This window comes from Apodemus sylvaticus, chromosome 13, assembly GCF_947179515.1.
Source record: "Apodemus sylvaticus chromosome 13, mApoSyl1.1, whole genome shotgun sequence".
NCBI lineage: Eukaryota > Metazoa > Chordata > Mammalia > Rodentia > Muridae > Apodemus > Apodemus sylvaticus.
This window is the reverse complement of record NC_067484.1, coordinates 57,082,338-57,100,242: the sequence shown is the minus strand read 5'-3', so window position 1 is coordinate 57,100,242 and position 17,905 is coordinate 57,082,338.

Here is a 17,905-nt window from a genome sequence, read left to right as displayed (position 1 = left end):
AAGGAGCTTAATAGAGAAAATAATACCTGCATCAAAGCCAAGTACATAGAGGCGAAGACCCCATTCATAGCCTATTTGCCAGTGTAGATTGGGAGATTTTGCATGGGTAGTGAATGTAGTTCATAAAGGTGTGCACCATACTTTTGTAGAAGGATTAGAGGCCAGGCAGGACTCATCATATTTTTGAGATTTAGCTGAGCATGTAACATTATGCTTTACTTGAATGTAATCTCACAAGAAGTTTAAAGGCTCTCTCAAGGGTCCCAAACAACCAAAGTAAATCCTGTGGATGTCTTAAAGAAAATAAATGGCAGGCCACCTCCTATCTTGTCTACACTTGAAATTTGTAATATTTAAATATACAGCCTTATGACACCCTGAAGGAGGGGCAATCAGCAGTAGCCAATATCTCCCCTTTAATCTGTTTATAATTTGTTTAATTTTGAGCTAAATAAAATTGCCATGCAAAGAGGGATGTTGATGTCTGTGGTGTAAGCATTAGTAGGAGACATCCAAAGGTGTTGAGGACTGTATCCATTTTTAATGATTATAATCGGCATCATTATTTGTCTCAGCATTAGCATAGTTTGACAGCTAGCATGTTCCTTCTGCATCCTGTAGAAAAAACACAAGCATGCCCTCTTTTCTACACTCAGAGTGTTCCCTGGCATTAAAATTTTAAAATTTTTGTGGTATATAAAGATATGATTCTCCCCTCTTTTATTTATTAAAATATTGTTGTAAAGTTTTATGGGCCTGTACCATAATATTTTGTCCTTGAGGGTTATAAGGAATCTCAGTAATATGAATAATAATAAATAAATAATAAAACATCTTACTGACTTTAATAATCAGTTATAATATTTGTCTTACTGATATGGAACATTCAGTATAGAAAAAATAACATATGTAATGACTAATTTTAATTTTTGTTGTTGTTTCTTCTGTAAAACATTTATAACTAGAATCCCTGAAAATCTGTTAATAATCATATGTATATCTTTAATTAAACTTTTTAAATTGCATTTGTATAAATAGTTAAAAGGTAAGAATTAGTAGTATTAAAAAAATTTCAAACAATTATAAGCCACGAGCTATATATATTATTAATATATAAATAAAAAGTTTGATTTTTAACATTGTAAAAAGAGCAGCTACCACACCCAGTTCAGTTATCTGTGCTAAAACGAGGGGAAGCTCAAAGGAATAACGATGTGATCTAATTATATTTGCTTTACTCCCACAGTAGATGCATTTTTATAGGATGCATGTATAAGTCTATAAATATATTAAAACATGTATGGAGGCACATTTTAAACAATTCATCTTTCAGAAAACAATTATTAATTTTATCAAGTAAGGCTTGCCATATAATAGATTAACAGTTAATAATAATCAATTTGATTGCTGTTTAAAATAAGGAACAAACATTTCATCATGCTCTTAAAACATTCCTTTTAAAATTTTTTTTTATGATTTTATCTTGCAACACTTTATTATTACACCAAATCATTATTCGAGATGTTAGAACTTTATTTGGAGAGATTTTACATTAAAGTTCTCTTTGTCAAGCAATGGAAATGAAGATATATCATAAACTGGAAACAAATACTTATTGTAGCTTTCTCAAAGTTATGTTTCTCAATATTTATTTTGCATTTACGTTGAGAACATCAGAGGCAAACTCTTATGGCAAACTTAAAGCAGTGTCTAAGCCAAAGAAATTATCTTAACATTTTTGAAAATCATTTACTTAAAAATTTTTGAAGCCCATTGTTAAGAGCAAACCATTTCTTGAGGAAGAACTTTTTAATGAAATTACTTTATTGTTTTTTTTAAAGTTAGCTTCTATAAAGCCATATTAACCTTTCACAGATCTAAGTTTGAATTTATTTTGAACTACATCTGTATGAATCTGTTAAAAAGGTTCTTTTGGACAGAAACTCTCTAGGTGAGGCCTGCAAGAGGAAAGTTGCATCTATCAAGCCTCTGCTTAGACAGCTCTGAGCTTTGTATTAAATCAAATGTAAAACTTCGGATCTGAGTTGATTATCTCTAAAACCAGACCTACACCCATCAGTCTGGCAAGGAGTAGCCTGTAACTAGACCCCACTGTATGAAGGTCAAATAACAAAAGGAACCTGTAACATCAAAGCATAACTACAAGTTTTTGAAAGCAAAACCCAGTTTTAAACAATCTCTTCTTCTCAAAATTAATGTCAAACACATCACTTTCACATTGCAAACTTTGTCCATCATCTTGTATGTTTGAATGTATGACAGTGTAACTAATATTTTAAATCTAATTTTTATAAGTCTGATTTCTAGAATAAGAACCACTTAAAACATTATGCCAATTTAGAAATACTCAGAGGTCTGTTTATCTTGGTTTGTGTCATGTCACATGCTGCTTAAGATAGCTCTAACCCTGAATTATCAGTTTTAAACTTTCCTTTTGTGACCATCATTATATTTTTTAAATGATGTCCAATAACTTATGAGCTAATACTCTATAGTCAAGGCACATAAAACATTATACCTTTAAGGTCAATTAGAAATAAAGAAAAGTGATCACACAAATCTCATAAATTTAAAACAAATACATTTTTTTTCCAGTTGTAATTTCAGGGGAATGACGCACTTTGAAACCAATCATCACCATGGTAGAATTTTTTCTAGGAGAATTAACCATTCCTTCTTGTCCTAGAGGTTGAGACTGTTGGCCCTTTAAGAAGTAGCTTTTGTTCAGCTGTGTTTGACTCCTAGTTATTAATGTGAGGCACCTTAAATCACCCTCCTCTGTGTAAATTGCAGACTGGCAGGACTGCCAGCATATAACGCATTTTTACCATGTTTTTTTTTTTTTCTTTTCAACATGAAAGATTAAAAAAATCATTCAGCCAATTAAAACAATAGGCAAACATAAATTGACACACATATGGACACGTTTTGGTACACCAAAGACAGACAACAGACAGAGAGGGAACTTGATGTTTTAAAGAGATCTAAATATCTAAACCAGAACTCAGCATATCTCCAGTAGGATTCAGAGAGGATTCAGGACATCTTCTATTTTACTCTCCTCCCCAGGAGAGTTTTGAAATAGCTTTTAACCATTTTTTTTTGATAGCACATCCTGCACAAGGAAAAACTGCTTTTCTGAAACCTGCTTTTTCTCTTGTCTAAGATTTAACTCCCAATCTTCTTTTTCTTCTGGGAATTCTGCCCGAGACTGGAGGGGAGGCACAGTGGAAAGCACTGATAGTTACTCCATAGTACCCTGCTTTTATCCCTATTGGGTTCATAAAAAGAGAAAGAGTTTTAGAGAACATGATATATGTTGGTATATGGAATGGGGGGGGGAGTGCCTAGGTTACCACACAGACATGGTATAGAATAAACGTTATCCAGGACAGAGAATAAGAGTAAATGGCATAGTAGAGACAGAGAAAGGCAGAGAGAGTGTGTATAGACATGTAGAGACTGACTATGACCATGTGCATAGAGGTGGGAGGGGAGGAGAGCCCAGGAATTTTGTTGCAGTCCAGGACTTACACTCTGCCAATGAGTGGTTTTTACTTTTGATTTCTCCGGGCACTTCAGCTGCCTCTGACTTCCAAAGAAAAAATTCTCGCCCAGAGAGCTCAGGTTGGACAACCTGGATAAATTCCTCAGGTGTGATCCAGCTCTCAGTGAAACATTCTAAGTGCCAAAGTAAAGGAAGCAGTCTGCTCATAGGCTGTGACTGTGGACTTTATTTTTTCTAAAATTTTAAAGTCAAGTGGCTTGTTTTGATTCTGGCTTTTTCTAGATGTTTGTCTTTGAAATAAATCTTGAAGTTAGAGTGACCATTTGTCCCTTTAAGTCTCGTAGCTCCTTTAAGAGGGCTACTTGCTTTCTTTGGCTATCATTTGGCAGAGAGAAGATATTTTTCAGTGGCTCTTCTGCTGGCAGCTTTCTCCCCCAAGTGTACTTGCTCCCCAGGAGAGACAGTGTCAGCACCTGAATTATGACTAGATTTAAGAGTTTATAAAGGATAGACTTTGGTCTTTTTGAGAATTAGTGAAAAATGGAGACATAGAGAGAGACCATTTGAAATGTCCATACTCCATATCTGTCAGAGGCGGGAGCGATAAGAAAGCATAGGGACAGTGTCTGGACGAGCACTTTTTCAGAGAACTAGATGCTGGAAGCAGGAAGAATTCTGAATAATATCATTAATGAGAGACCAGTAGTTAAAGGCAGTAACCAGAACAATTTTAGTTCCTGGACCAAAAATTGCATTGTAATTTCTTACTCCAGCACATGTTTTCTTATCTATGGGTCCTTCCTCTGGGAACTGGGAAATTTTGTCCAAGATAATGCTTAAGACCCTAAGTACTTCTCAAAGAAGTACCTAAGATCTCCTTTTCTTAACCCCGCCCCTTGTGTCTCGAGCCTTAAATCAGGCTGAATGAATTTTGCCCCATTGTGTCTCACCTTCGCGATGAGCTGACATGGAGATTTTCCTCTGGCCAAGTGCACTGGCCTGTCAAATATGCCTTGAACTAATCTAATCTGGGAGCTGTATGTGAAGGGCCCTCCTCCTTTCTTTCCGATGGCCTTCTTCATCTTACTAGTTCCACAGTTACTTCACTGTTGGGTGCCAGAGTGTCCCGAACTGCAGGACAGTCAACAGTGTTCCTGGAGCTACCTAAAATGAGGGCAGAGGGGCAAAGACACAAAGAAACTGACAGCAAGTCTAATCCCAATTAAGCTGTCAAATTTTATGTTTTACACAAGCCAATATAAAGAGAAGATCACAATCCCCATCCCGCCCCTCTGTATCCCCCTCAAAGCAGTTGAGATCTACCAGTTGAGAACAACTGTTCTAAAGGATCAAATGACCATCTTGGCCTCCAGAGAGGGAAATGGCTGAGAGGATACTATGCATTGCTGTAGATGTCAATAGAGGCAGCAAAAGATCAGCAAGTATAGCTAGCTAGAAGTAGGAACATGATAGAATTGAAGAACTATTAAGGCAGTTGGAGTAGAGCCAGTAGCAAGAACAGGAGTCTTAAGATGCGGTCACATACACTGGCAGAATAAGATCCTAAGGGAGGTCCACTCAGGGCTTTTCAGGGCTTTTCTCAAGTTGGGCATTCAAGGCCCCAAACTGAGTGTCTGTGGTCCCACCCATTGACCTTCAGCTATAAATTTGCCTTGGGACTGTGTAATCAGACAGCAATATCAATCACCTTTGTGTGTTGTGCAGAGATTATGCCAAGGGCTGGGGTTTATACCCTTGTGAAATATGCCATATCCCACAGCGGCGTTTATGGCCTATGAGACAAGCATGATTAGACTACCCAGGCAGCAAAATCCAATCCAATCCAATCCTTGTCACATCATGGGCCATACTGAGGCAGGGAGAATGTGTATCCCTATGAACCAGTCAAGGAAGGATGAAGCATGTGGAGCCCTAACCCTGCCTTCTGTGCATTAACCAGGCACAGTGACCCTGTCCACATAGTATGAGTGATGGGGGAGTAATCAGTACTGCTCATCCAGATACACTGTAGCAATGCCATTTCTTCAGTCCCAGAATATAAATTACAGTAAGAAAATGTCTATACTGGGGAAGTCTGTCTTTCATTCTCTTTTCTAGTAAGCCAAAAACTAAAGTAGAGAACTCAAGACGTCCACTGTTATCACATTCTCAGGGTTTGGGATAACTCACTTGAGGAGAATTCCAAGAATACTGGAAGTTGATGAGGAGAGAAGAAGGACTCAGAGAAATGAGGACCGAGACCCCATCTTTAAATCACCCAGACTAGTCCAGTTTTGTGTGTGTGTGTGTGAGTGTGTGTGTGTGTGTGAGAGAGAGAGAGAGAGAGAGAGAGAGAGAGAGAGAGAGAGTTCATATGAACTACAGTAATTGAAAGCTGTAAGCATGTTCCCAATGGAGCAACCTTGGGCCAGCTAGATGGCTAGTGTTCAAGTTGTTCTTGTATTAAGCCTTTTGGGAAGAACTTGTCTATAAAAAATACTATCATTATGTCAAATCCTTCCAATTTGAAACTTAAGTATTATAATAATATGTAAGAATTATTGGTGGAAATGAAATTTTCTTTGACCAAACTTGTTTAGAAGTCCTGTTTTCATACTTTGAATTCTGCCCACCATTGCTTCGGCACCAATCTGTTGCTATGGCTGTGCCTGGGAGTGTCTGAGGAAGCCTAGTCCTAAAAGTCCGAGGGAATTCATGATATTTTTCACACCTTCTAACCATCATACATCGCTGGTACTCACCTACCTCCTTTGAAATGCATCAAGATGGAACTGGACTTTGGATGCTGTATGAGGCCTATGTTATACTTCTTAAAAAGTAGGTAGAGATTCAGAAGGAAATGCTGTTCCTTAAAGTTGGTCGGCCCCTCATTTCATTAGTTCAGCATAAGGGACAAACATATGTCCATAATCCTTGCAAATTTTTTGGCTTTCATCCTTTTCTACCTTCTGCCTCCAGAGTTTGCACATGTTCTATGAGATTTTGCAGCCAGCATTAGAAAGAGGTTTTACTTTGTTTCAATTTCAACTGTTGAAAATTCCCTGGAATAGTAGGTACGGGGAATTCTATTTGTGTGTCTATTGCGTATTGTGTCTTCACTAGAAGATATCCATGATTGATTAGTGGTATCTACTACAGAAAACAATACAAGAATCGCAGTGATTGACATATGCATCCCTTTCTGATGAGGTGGTGACGAAAAGGATTAACAAAAATATAGGGGCAAAAAGAAATTAAGAAGTGAGATTCAAGGAAAACCCTCAGCAATGATAATTAACACATCCTTGAGAGGACCATCTGTACCTTAGAACTATATTTAGAACAGAATTTAGAGAAAGTAGCATTCTCAATTGATTGGAATTAGAATACTGGTCCATCCAGCTGATTGCACTAAATTTTTAATTCAAAACAAGGTGATAACAATGACCACATCACATGACTTAGATTTGTTTGAGAATACTGTATTTATAATAGTCAGGTCATTGCTTGCTTTATTACACAGTTTGTGTGTGCATGTGAATATGTGTGTGTAGAAAGAGCTTGACCCAGGTCCTTGTTCTTTGTCACAAGTGCTTTTACACAGGTGCTTAGGGCACTTCCCCTACCCAACAGCCCTAAGTTAGGCTTATTTATATTAATTATGAGCACCAGAGGTCTTAAAAAGCACTGATGTTGGATGATGAGATCCTTTGGAAATTGAACTTTAATAAATCCAGGAGGAAGCCATATTCAATCTCTCTGTTGGAAGTACTCTCAATTCTCCCTGAGAATGGTTGTCCAAAAAAATGTTCATAATTCAATATCTGAAGCCCTTTATTCTGTCCCACAATTGCGAGTCCTCCTTAACCATGGAAGAAGAGCTGTGTGTGTCCTACTTACCAGACAATTACAAGTCAGAAGGGTAATGCAATGAATTTTCTATTGTGAAATATGAAGCAAGGGTAGCTTACACTTGAAAACACACTGTCTGAGGGTTATTCCAAGCACAGAGCTCATGTGGGATACACCAGCAGAGGGCAGGAGAGGTTAATGTACTGGGTGGATAGGGTGAGTGTAATGGTCTCTCCTGCTCTTCCTTTCTCCCTCCTTTTCACCTCTTCCGATCCAAACATCACTTCTAGTAAGGATAATTTGACTGCTTTTCTAGTACTCAGAAATTCCTCTTATCCACTGCAGTAGGATCATTAACTGCTGAACAATAAACCAGCAGTTTTTCCATAAACATGGAAAAGTGGGAAATACCACAGAACCTCGCCTCTAGGAAGACAATTGGACACTTAGATAGATCCTTGTCCCATTGGAAAAGGGTCCAAAAAGCCAGAGAACTGAAAAACATCATCAGAATTCAGCTGGACTGCCCCTAAGCACATTAGTCACTATGAAATGATTTTCCTTGGGACCACTTAGTTAATGAATCACTCATCTTAGGTCTCTGCTAGCAGATGGTCATCAGCACACAGCACCAACAATGCATGACTGCCTGGTGAAGCTTCTTTCACAATCAAGGGAGTCCACATCACTAGTTTCTCAAATACACTAAGCCCAAGAGCCTTTCACAAAGAATAGACACAAAATTAAAAAAATAAAATAAAACATTTGAACAGGGAGTTCTATACACTGCAAGCCCTGGTTAAATTAAAAGCAGTGGACAGCACAGCAGAAGACAGAAAGGCAAGGAGGACAGAGCCCTGTGTCCGGAAGACCACAGCACAAAAGTCATTCTACTCCTTTCTAAACTAGCTTGTTCTGACCTGAATGTTCAGGTACAGTGACCACACCTCTGATGAGCTCTGTTGACTGGCCTGATGATGCTGGCTCTGGGGCAGCCTCTGATTCAGACATGCAACCAGAACCCAGGCAAAATAAACAAATTCTTAGATGTTTGCTTGGGCCATTTCTTCATTGTTTCCTTCACTGTGAATTGAGTACAATAGATACCCCCTTTCCCTTATCATCTATTCCTTTCACAGTTAATACTGATTGTGGAACCAACAGGGAGATAAAGAACTTTAAAAAATGGTGGGTGAGAGAGTTAGTGTCCTAATGTCATTGCTGAAACCTGCCAAGCTAACTGTGCCCCAATCAGAAGCAATATTTTACTTGTTGATGGTTGGTTTAACCCAGTTTTGACCAGGATCTTTGATTTGTATAGTCTGCATAATATTTAATGAACTATCTATTTTTGAATCTTAGAAAATGTGGACTGACTGAAGACAGATGGAAAATGAGTGGAACATGAACTAAGTCTTAGAGAAATTAATTTGTGGTGTTATTTTGGGCAAATTACTTAAGCAATCTGAGCTTAGTTTACTCAAATGAAAGATGGAAAGATGCCTCAGAATTCTAGTTATAGGTAGGACTTCCTAGAGATAATGGCAAGGAACTGAAGAAATGTCAATTCTATTACACTGGACACCCTGAGAGGCAGGGGAGGGGCTACATAGGGCAGTGGGAAGTTCACCATCCTGGGAGAACAGATCACCTTTCTTCCTGGCATGTGAGAGGAGATCAGCGGCACTCTTGCTCATGACCTTGGTGACATAGAGGGGATAGTTGTTCTGGCTGGTGACAGTGATGGCACAGAACACAGCCTCATTTTCCAACTATAAATAGACCCAATCAGTAAAACATAGCTCCTCAACATTGACAGGTCCTGTCTCTATAACAGGTGCTGATAAAGTACTTTGATGAGGCTAAGAACCACCAGGAGGATTTGAATTTACATGACTTGGATCTGCCTTTGGGATTCCTCTTCTTACATTCCTGTGTTTCCCTCTGTCTGGGAGGAGGAGAATATCATAGGGTTGTGCCTAGGGCACTGCCTGTCATTGTACCTTTCTTCTCTCCTGTAGTTAGCATGAAGCACCCCCTTCCAACATGCCTCTATTCCCCAACCTCAGAGCAGAGTCTCTGGGCAAGCAAAATCCCATCATTCACAGGGGAGACTATTAGGAACATAAGTTCTTCAAGAGATTTCCTGCAGCTATGGTGTCAGGAAAGGGTTAGTTCTACATAGGATTTCTTATTAGAATTTTTACCAAGCCTCAAAGCACAGCAACTCTTTTTATTACTGATCACTTCAAGCCTACTACAATGTAGATTTCATGCTTCCAAATATGCCAACTAGCCAGCTGCACTTAATCCATGTGGGGAATACAGATTAGTTTACCCACACTTGATTAACCAATAGTGATCTGGGAGCTCGGGCTCTCTTGATTGACTGAGAGTAAAACCTGGTTCTGTTATGTACAAGGCAGGGAACCTCTCGTAGATCTCAGAATCAACCAGCGGTGCTGCTGCTCTCCTGGCAAAGTGGGAGCACCAAAGAGACCTGATCTCTGGAGCCATTGTAAGGATGAAATGATTAATCCCTTTGAGACATCAGTGCCTGGACCAGTGACTGTTGGTGTGATTGTTGGTCAGTTTCTGACCAATGCTAAGTCTGCCATTGCCTAAACCCTGAGCAAGTCCAGCTCCTCCTAGAGTACAGACACAGTGGTGATTCATCATGGATTCAGCAGCCCTTTCTTTTCATATGGATATAACTATCTGGATTAGCTTGCACAGACCGATACTAAAAAAAAATGCTTTAAATGGCTTACAGATGTCTAGTGGCTTCATAAAGCAAAGGAGTCACTCCATTGTATATATGGTTCAGTCAGCTTGAGGAACTGGGTTGACTGAGCTGGAATGTTCCAGATGGCTTTGGGGTGCAGGTAACTACAAGCACTCAGACACCGCACCTCAGAGAATATGCTCAGTGCCCATTGCTCTGCTTTCTGAACAGCATCAATTGAGATTATGTCTTGGTGAGCTTTGAGTTAAAAGGCTTTGGCTTTACCAAGGCTCAGGCCCCCTCCTCTTCATACCTTTGCTTACCACTTCAGCAGCCTTTATGACTCCAGCCCTGGCCCCTTTGATCCTGTTCCCTCCAGCTGACAAATGATTTTCTGCACTTGGATGACATGACTATTTTTAGAATGTTACTTCGAATTTCAACAATACTCTAAAGAGCTTCAACAGCTGGAGAGACTTACAGCTAAGTGGCCTTCTTCCTAAAAAGAGAAGGGTCTGGGAAGGTTGAGGTGGTGGATGTAGAGCAAGGTTGAGAAATGAAACCAAGGAACAAAAATAAACTTTGCTGTGAAATCCCTGGTTGTTTCTAAAGAAATCTGTGTTGCCAGCCTATCTCTTCAGAGACCAGAATTTTCAGTTTGACAAAGCATTGACCAGTATGGCCAGCTAACACCATAGAAATGAATTTTTAGTCCTTCAAACATGATTAGCCCATGGCTGACCTCTAACTTTTCCTACGAATGGCCAATACATTGAACGGAAGCAATAATACCAGAAATAAGGCATGAAGTTAACACAGTTAGGAAAAACTGTCTCTAACAAAGACCCTGGCATCATTAAGGCACATATTTTTTTCAGGAATGTTGTGTGTGACTGGAATGCCCATCCTTAATTTACAGATAATATCAACTGACAACAGCTAGAAAGCTGACCATGTTCTACATCTCCTTCTGGATGCACCTGATACAAATGTATTATTCAGCTTGCAAAAATGTATAGCACCATTTTAATAGGAAACTTTCCCTATATCTGTGTTACATGTAAATTTCTTGCTGGCTATAGAAGAGATGAGGGAATATCTAAATGTTTAGGTTCTGCTTCTTCAGTGGAGTTTGCCATAAGAGGATTAGCTTCATTGATATGGGAGCCTTGAGATCACATAATGTGGAAGGTCAGAACAACACTGCTCTCAGATTGGTGGGCAACTAATTCCAAGTTCTGTGCCCTGTTCCAGCAGCAGGTGCTGACAAAAGAGACAAGAACCACTAGGCATATTGACTGAAAAGTCTGTTCAACTTCCTTCCCCCCCTGTCAATGTTTTGTAAGACTCACAGCAATGTGAAAAAAGTGCATAGAATTTCTCTAGAATTTGGGATGATTAGCAAAGGATGAGACATACAGCTCTACTAATCAAGCACTAGGGAGCATAAGGCAATTGAAGGGCAGAGAGCATCTCCATTACACTTTCTAGCCAGAAGAGGTCTCTGAGAGAAGTCACCCAACAATGATAAATTGAATCTTAGATTCTATCACATTTTTCCAGTCGAACTTGTGCCTAAACTGTGTGTGGATGTGGCTCAAGCAAGAACAAATAGAAACATCCCAGAGTACATTTAGTGAGTGGCAAGCTAGGACTGTGACATCCAGTCTCCCAGAAAACACTGGTGAAAACAAGTCTCATGCTCATTTTGGCTTTTCACCCTGTGCTTCTCCCTCAACCCCCGTGAAACCCACCTCCTCCTGTCAACTCAGAATATGGGCTTCTAGGCCAGTTGTCCACATGTCTAGCATCCATGTCTGCTCTTAAAATAAGAGAAACAAAATGGGAAATATTCTTAGATGACTGAAGGCAGCATTTGAGAAAATTATATTTGTATGCTCTGGGCAAAAATACACTCAAAGGGTAAAAGTACAAAATTTATTATGTTGGGCAAATACATATTTCTGCATTTGGAGCAATATAGTCAAATCTTTGAAATGTTAACTGGTTTCTTTTATAATCATCATCATCATCATCATCATCATCATTATTACTATCATTATTATTAAGATCTTTTGATAATCGTGTCCTTGTTTTATCTACATTACCAATAAAATGTCACTTATTCTTCAAGTCTTTCAGACCCAACTCACTGGGAACATCTCCTTGCCTACTTGCTGGCTGGGTCAATCTTTCCTTTTTTCTATTCAATGAAAGGGAAGAATGGATACAGAAAATGTCTTATAGTTACTCAATGGAATACTACTCAGCAATTAATAATGATGAATTTATGAAATTCTTAGGCAAATGTTTGGAACTAGAAAATATCATCCTAAGTGATGTAACCTAATCACAAAAGAACACACATGGAAAGCAGTCACTGATAAGTGGGTATTAGTCCAGAAGCTCTAAATACCCAAGACATAATTCACATATCAAATGATTCCCAAGAAGAAGGAAGGAGAGGGCCCTGGTCCTGGAAAGGAGTGTTCCTGCATTGTAGGGGAGTACCAGGACAGAGAAGTAGGAAGGGTTGATTGGAGAATGGGCTGAGGGAAGAGGGTTTATGGAACTTATGGGGAGGGGTGAACTGGGAAAGAGAAATCATTTGCAATGGAAACAAAGAATGTGTGTGTATATATAAAATATAGGTCTACAAACAAAGAATGTGTGTGTAAATATAAAATACAGGTCTTGTACAATGTGAAGTGTTAATTTCCTGGTTAGTTTTAGTAACTGTATCATAGAAAAAAGAGACATATGAACAACAATCTGTATCTGGAAATGAATATACACACCCACAGTAATAAACCTACTCATGTCAGTACTTAGAGTTAGTTCACTGGTACCATTTTATCCAGTCAATAAAAGATGAACATCCTGATTAATGAGTGAATTTGTTTTATAGCTACTGACACTGGTGTCCAGGTATTTCTACTTTACAAGGGATGCTGAATCCATTTACTTTTTATTTAAAACTTCTGCATTGCCTCTGGTTCCACATCCTAGTTATGATGTTCTTTCATTATTAGCACTTTGGTAATGCTCTTACAGAGAGCAGTGTATCTTTTTCTCATTTTTGTGGTATTGATACAGTACAGGGTGTAGTGATATGAAATGCCTTGTAAGCTACAGTATAAAAAAGAAACTTGTAAATATTTTATGACATACTAAGAAAAGTTGGAGTGATATTATATGAATAACATCAAATGTAAATTATTGTGGCTTGCATTCATTAACTGGGACTGTAATCAGAAGTCATGATTTTAATATTACTCTATTTTATAAAAGCTTTTCTGGAAGATTTTATTCAAATTCTATCCAAAACCCAACTTAGAGATCATTATTGAATAATTAGTGATGTCTCTAGAAAAAAAACTTTAACTAGAGATATAAAATTCCATAATAGAATTATTTAAACCATTTAAAATTGAAAATAAATAAGATCATATATGTTCAGCATTGTGGATTCTAATAGAATTATATCCAAACTATGAGGTAGAAATTATTCTTTAAAACATTAAAAATGCAATAATTCATCTACAAAAGAACCAAAGTATAATTGAAAATCAATGTTCTTTTCTTTGGTGTTTTCAGAAGTATACAATAGGATATATTTAAGCATTTGGATATTTTAATGGTTTGTAAAGGAACGGAAGTTGTGAGATAGGATGGTCTAGGCAGATAAAACAGCCTGAGAAAATTAAAACTTATTATATCACACAGTCTTTGCTTGGAAAAAATAGTCACTAATGTCATATGTAATCACCTCTCATTGATCTATAAAACATTATAAGGAACTGTACAATAGTTATCAAAGTTCTTTAGGACATTCAAATGTTATAAAACAATGTATCAGAAAATATTATCATTTATAAAATCTTTCCATTGGTAACACTGATACAAATGTTTAATTATATTGTACTTACTATAAATTTTCTTTGAATGAAAAAAATAAAATTAAATAAAGGGCTTAAAAAAATTCATTCAACCCCTACTCAAAATGGAAGTCTTATTCTAAATAGGTACAGGTGTCTCTCTTTTCTTGGAGTCCATCCCAGAGGCAGACTAGACAGGCAATACCATAAAAGGTCACACACAGGATCAGGAAGTGTTGCTGAGTGGATGGTGCAGATCCAAGTTTACTGTGGCTAAGTATCTACAGCAGTTCTATTTGACTTCTGGTGTCATTGGCTTCTAAGAACACCAAAGTGCAGAACATCCTATTAAGAGCAGTAAAGTATGTGAGAAAGTTTTCTTATGGTGCTAATGATAGCACAAAATGTCAGATTAGACGGAAAATACTTACCTCAACTATCTGCAACTTGATTGAATTTGTTATCACCTAGGAGACTAGATTGGTGAGGCATACTTCTGTGGGTGTGTCTACATATTAACTGAGGGTAGGCACAATTCTTCTGGACAATTCTATCAACCAAAAGAAATCCAAGGGCCAGACAGCGGTGGTACACACCTTTGATCCCAGCACTTGGGAGGTAGATTCTTGTGGATTTCTGAGTTCAAGGCCAGCCTGGTCTACAGAGTTTGTTCCAGGACAGCCAGGGCTATACAGAGAAACCCTGTCTCGAAAAAAAAAAAAAAAAAAAAAAACACACCAAACAAAGCCAAACCAAACCAAGCCAAAGCAAACCAAAGCAAACCAAAACAAAGCAAAGCAAAGCAAAGCAAAGCAAAGCAAACCAAACAAAACCAAACAAAACGAAACAAAACAAAACAAAACGAACAAAACAAAACAAAACAAAAAAACAAACAAACAAACCAAACAAAATAGAAAGCCAAATGCCCAGCACTTGGGAGGCAGAGGCATGCAGATATCCTAGTACAAGGCTATCTGAGTCTGCAGATCAAGTTCCAGAACAGCTAGGGCTATACAGAGAAACCCTATCTCAGAAAATCAAAGAAAACAAAACAAATCCGGTGTGGGGATGGTTGGTGTGGTATGTCAGGGGGAGTAAGCCTTAAGGACTTACATCACACACTATGAAAATATATTTGCACATTTGGAGCAATATAGTCAAATCTTTAAAAAGTTAACTGGTTTCTTTTATCATTATTATTAATATTTCTATCATTATTATTAAAATCTCTTGAGAAGAGTGTCCCTGTTTTATCTACATTACCAATAAAATGTCACTTATTCTTCACGTTTTTCAGACGCAACACCCTGGGAACATCTCCTTGCATACTTGCTGGATGGGTCAATCTTTGCTTTATTTGTATTCAATGAAAGGAAAGAATGGATACAGAAAATGTGGTATACTTACTCAATGGAATACTACTGAGCATTTAAAAATGATGATTTCATGAAATTCTTGGGCAAATGTTTGGAACTAGAAAATATCATCCTAAGTGATGTAACCTAATTACAAAAGAACACACATGGAATGCAGTCACTGATAAGTGGTTATTAGCACAGAAGCTCTGAATACCCAAGACACAATTCACATATCAATTGATTCCCAAGAAGAAGGGAAGAGAGGGCCTTGGTCCTGTAAAGACTTGTTCCTGCATTGTAGGGGAGTACCAGGACAGAGAATTAGGAAATGTTGAGTGGAGAATGGGCTGAGGGTATAAGGTTTATGAAACTTATGGGGAGGGGTGAACTGTGAAAGAGAAATCATTTGCAATGGAAACAAAGAATGTGTGTTTATATATAAAATACAGGTCTTGTACAATGTGAAGTGTTAATTTCCTGGTTAGTTTTAGTAACTGTATCATTTAAAAAAAGAGATCTATGAACAACAATCTGTATCTGGAAATGAATATACACACCCACAGTAATAAACCTACTCATGTCAGTACTTAGAGTTAGTTCACTGGTACTATTTTATCCAGTCAATAAAAGATGAACATCCTGATTAATGAGTGATTTTGTTTTATAGCTACTGACACTGGTGTTCAGGTATTTCTACTTTACAAGGGATGCTGAATCCATTTACTTTTTATTCAAAACTTCTGGATTTTCTCTGGTTCCACATCCTAGTTATGATGTTCTTTCATTATTAGCATTTTGGTAATGCTCTTACAGAGAGCAATGTATCTTTCTCATTTCTGTGTTATTGATACAGTGCAGGGTGTGGGGATATGAAATACCTTGTAAGCTACTGCATAAAGTAGAAACTTGTAAATATTTTAAGACATACTAAGAAAAGTTGGAGTGATATTATATGAAGAACTTCAAATGTAAAGTATTGTGGCTTGCATTCACTAACTGGGACTGTATTCAGAAGTCATGATTTTAACATGACTCTATTTAATAAAAGCTTTTCTGGAAGATTTTATTCAAATTCTAGTCAAAACCCAACTTAGAGATAATCATTAAATAATTAGTGATGTCTCTAGAGAAGAAATTTTACTAGAGTTTTAAAAAGCCATAATAGAATTATTTAACCATTTAAAACAGAAAATAAATAAGATCATATGTTCAGCAATGTATATGCTAATAGAATTATTTTTAAACTATGAGGTACAAAGTATTCTTTAAAAAATTAAAAGTGTAATATAACCAACTATAAAAGAACCAAATGATAATTGAAAATCGACGTTCTTTTCTCTGGTGTTTACAGAAATATACAATAGAATATATTATAGCATTTGGCTATTTTGATGGTTTGTAAAGGAACAGATGTTGTGAGATAGGATAGTCTAGGCAGATAAAGCAGCCTGGAACAAATTAAAGTTAATATATCACTCAGTTTTGCTTGGAAAAAATACTCACTATTGTCATATGTATTCATCTCTCATTGATCTATAACACTTTATAAGTAACAGTATCATGGTTATCAAAGTTCTTTAGGACATGCAAATGTTATAAAACAATGTATCAGAAAATATTATCATTTATAAAATCTTTTCATTGGCTACACTTATATAAATGTTTAATTATATTGTACTTACAATAAATTTTCTTTGCAGGAAAAAGTTAAATATAATAAAATTGAGGGCTAAAAAATTTTTATTCAATTCCTATTCAAAATGGAACTTCTTATTCTAAATAGGTGCAAGTGTCTCTCTTTTCTTGGAGTCCATCCCAGGGGCAGCTTATAAATGCAATAGCATAAAAGGTCACACACAGAATCAGGAAATATAGCTGAGTGGTTGGTGCAGATCCAACCTTATTGTGGCTAAGTATACACAGCAGTTCTAACTGACTTCCGTTGTGATTGGCTTCTAAGAACACCAAAGTGCAGAACATCCTAATAAGAGCAGCAAATATATGTGAGAAAATTTTCTTATAGCTCTAATGTTAGCAAAAAATGGCAGACTAGACAGAAAATAGTTACCTCAGCCTTAGCATTCTTTCTGCAACTTGATTGAATTTGTTATCACCTAGGAGACTAGATTAGTGAGCGATACTTCTGGGTGTGTCTACAGATCAACTGAGGGTGGGCCAAATTCTTCCAGACAATTTAAACAACCAACAGAAAGCCAAGGGCCAGACAGTGGTGGTACACACCTTTATCCCACCACTTGGGAGGTAGAGGCTTGGGGATTTCTGACTTTGAGGCTAACCTGCTCCACAGAGTTCATTCCAGGACAGCCAGGCCTATACAGAGCAAACCTGTCTCGAAAAAAAACCAAACCACACCAAAGCAAACCAAAGCAAACCAATGCAAACCAAAGCAAACCAAAGCCAAGCAAACCAAACCAAACCAGACAAAACAAAACAAAACAAAAAAGAAAGCCAAATGCCCAGCACTAGGGAGGAAGAGGCAAGCAGATATCTGAGTTCAAGGCTATCTTAGTCTGCAGATCAAGTCCCAGGGCAGCTAGGGCTA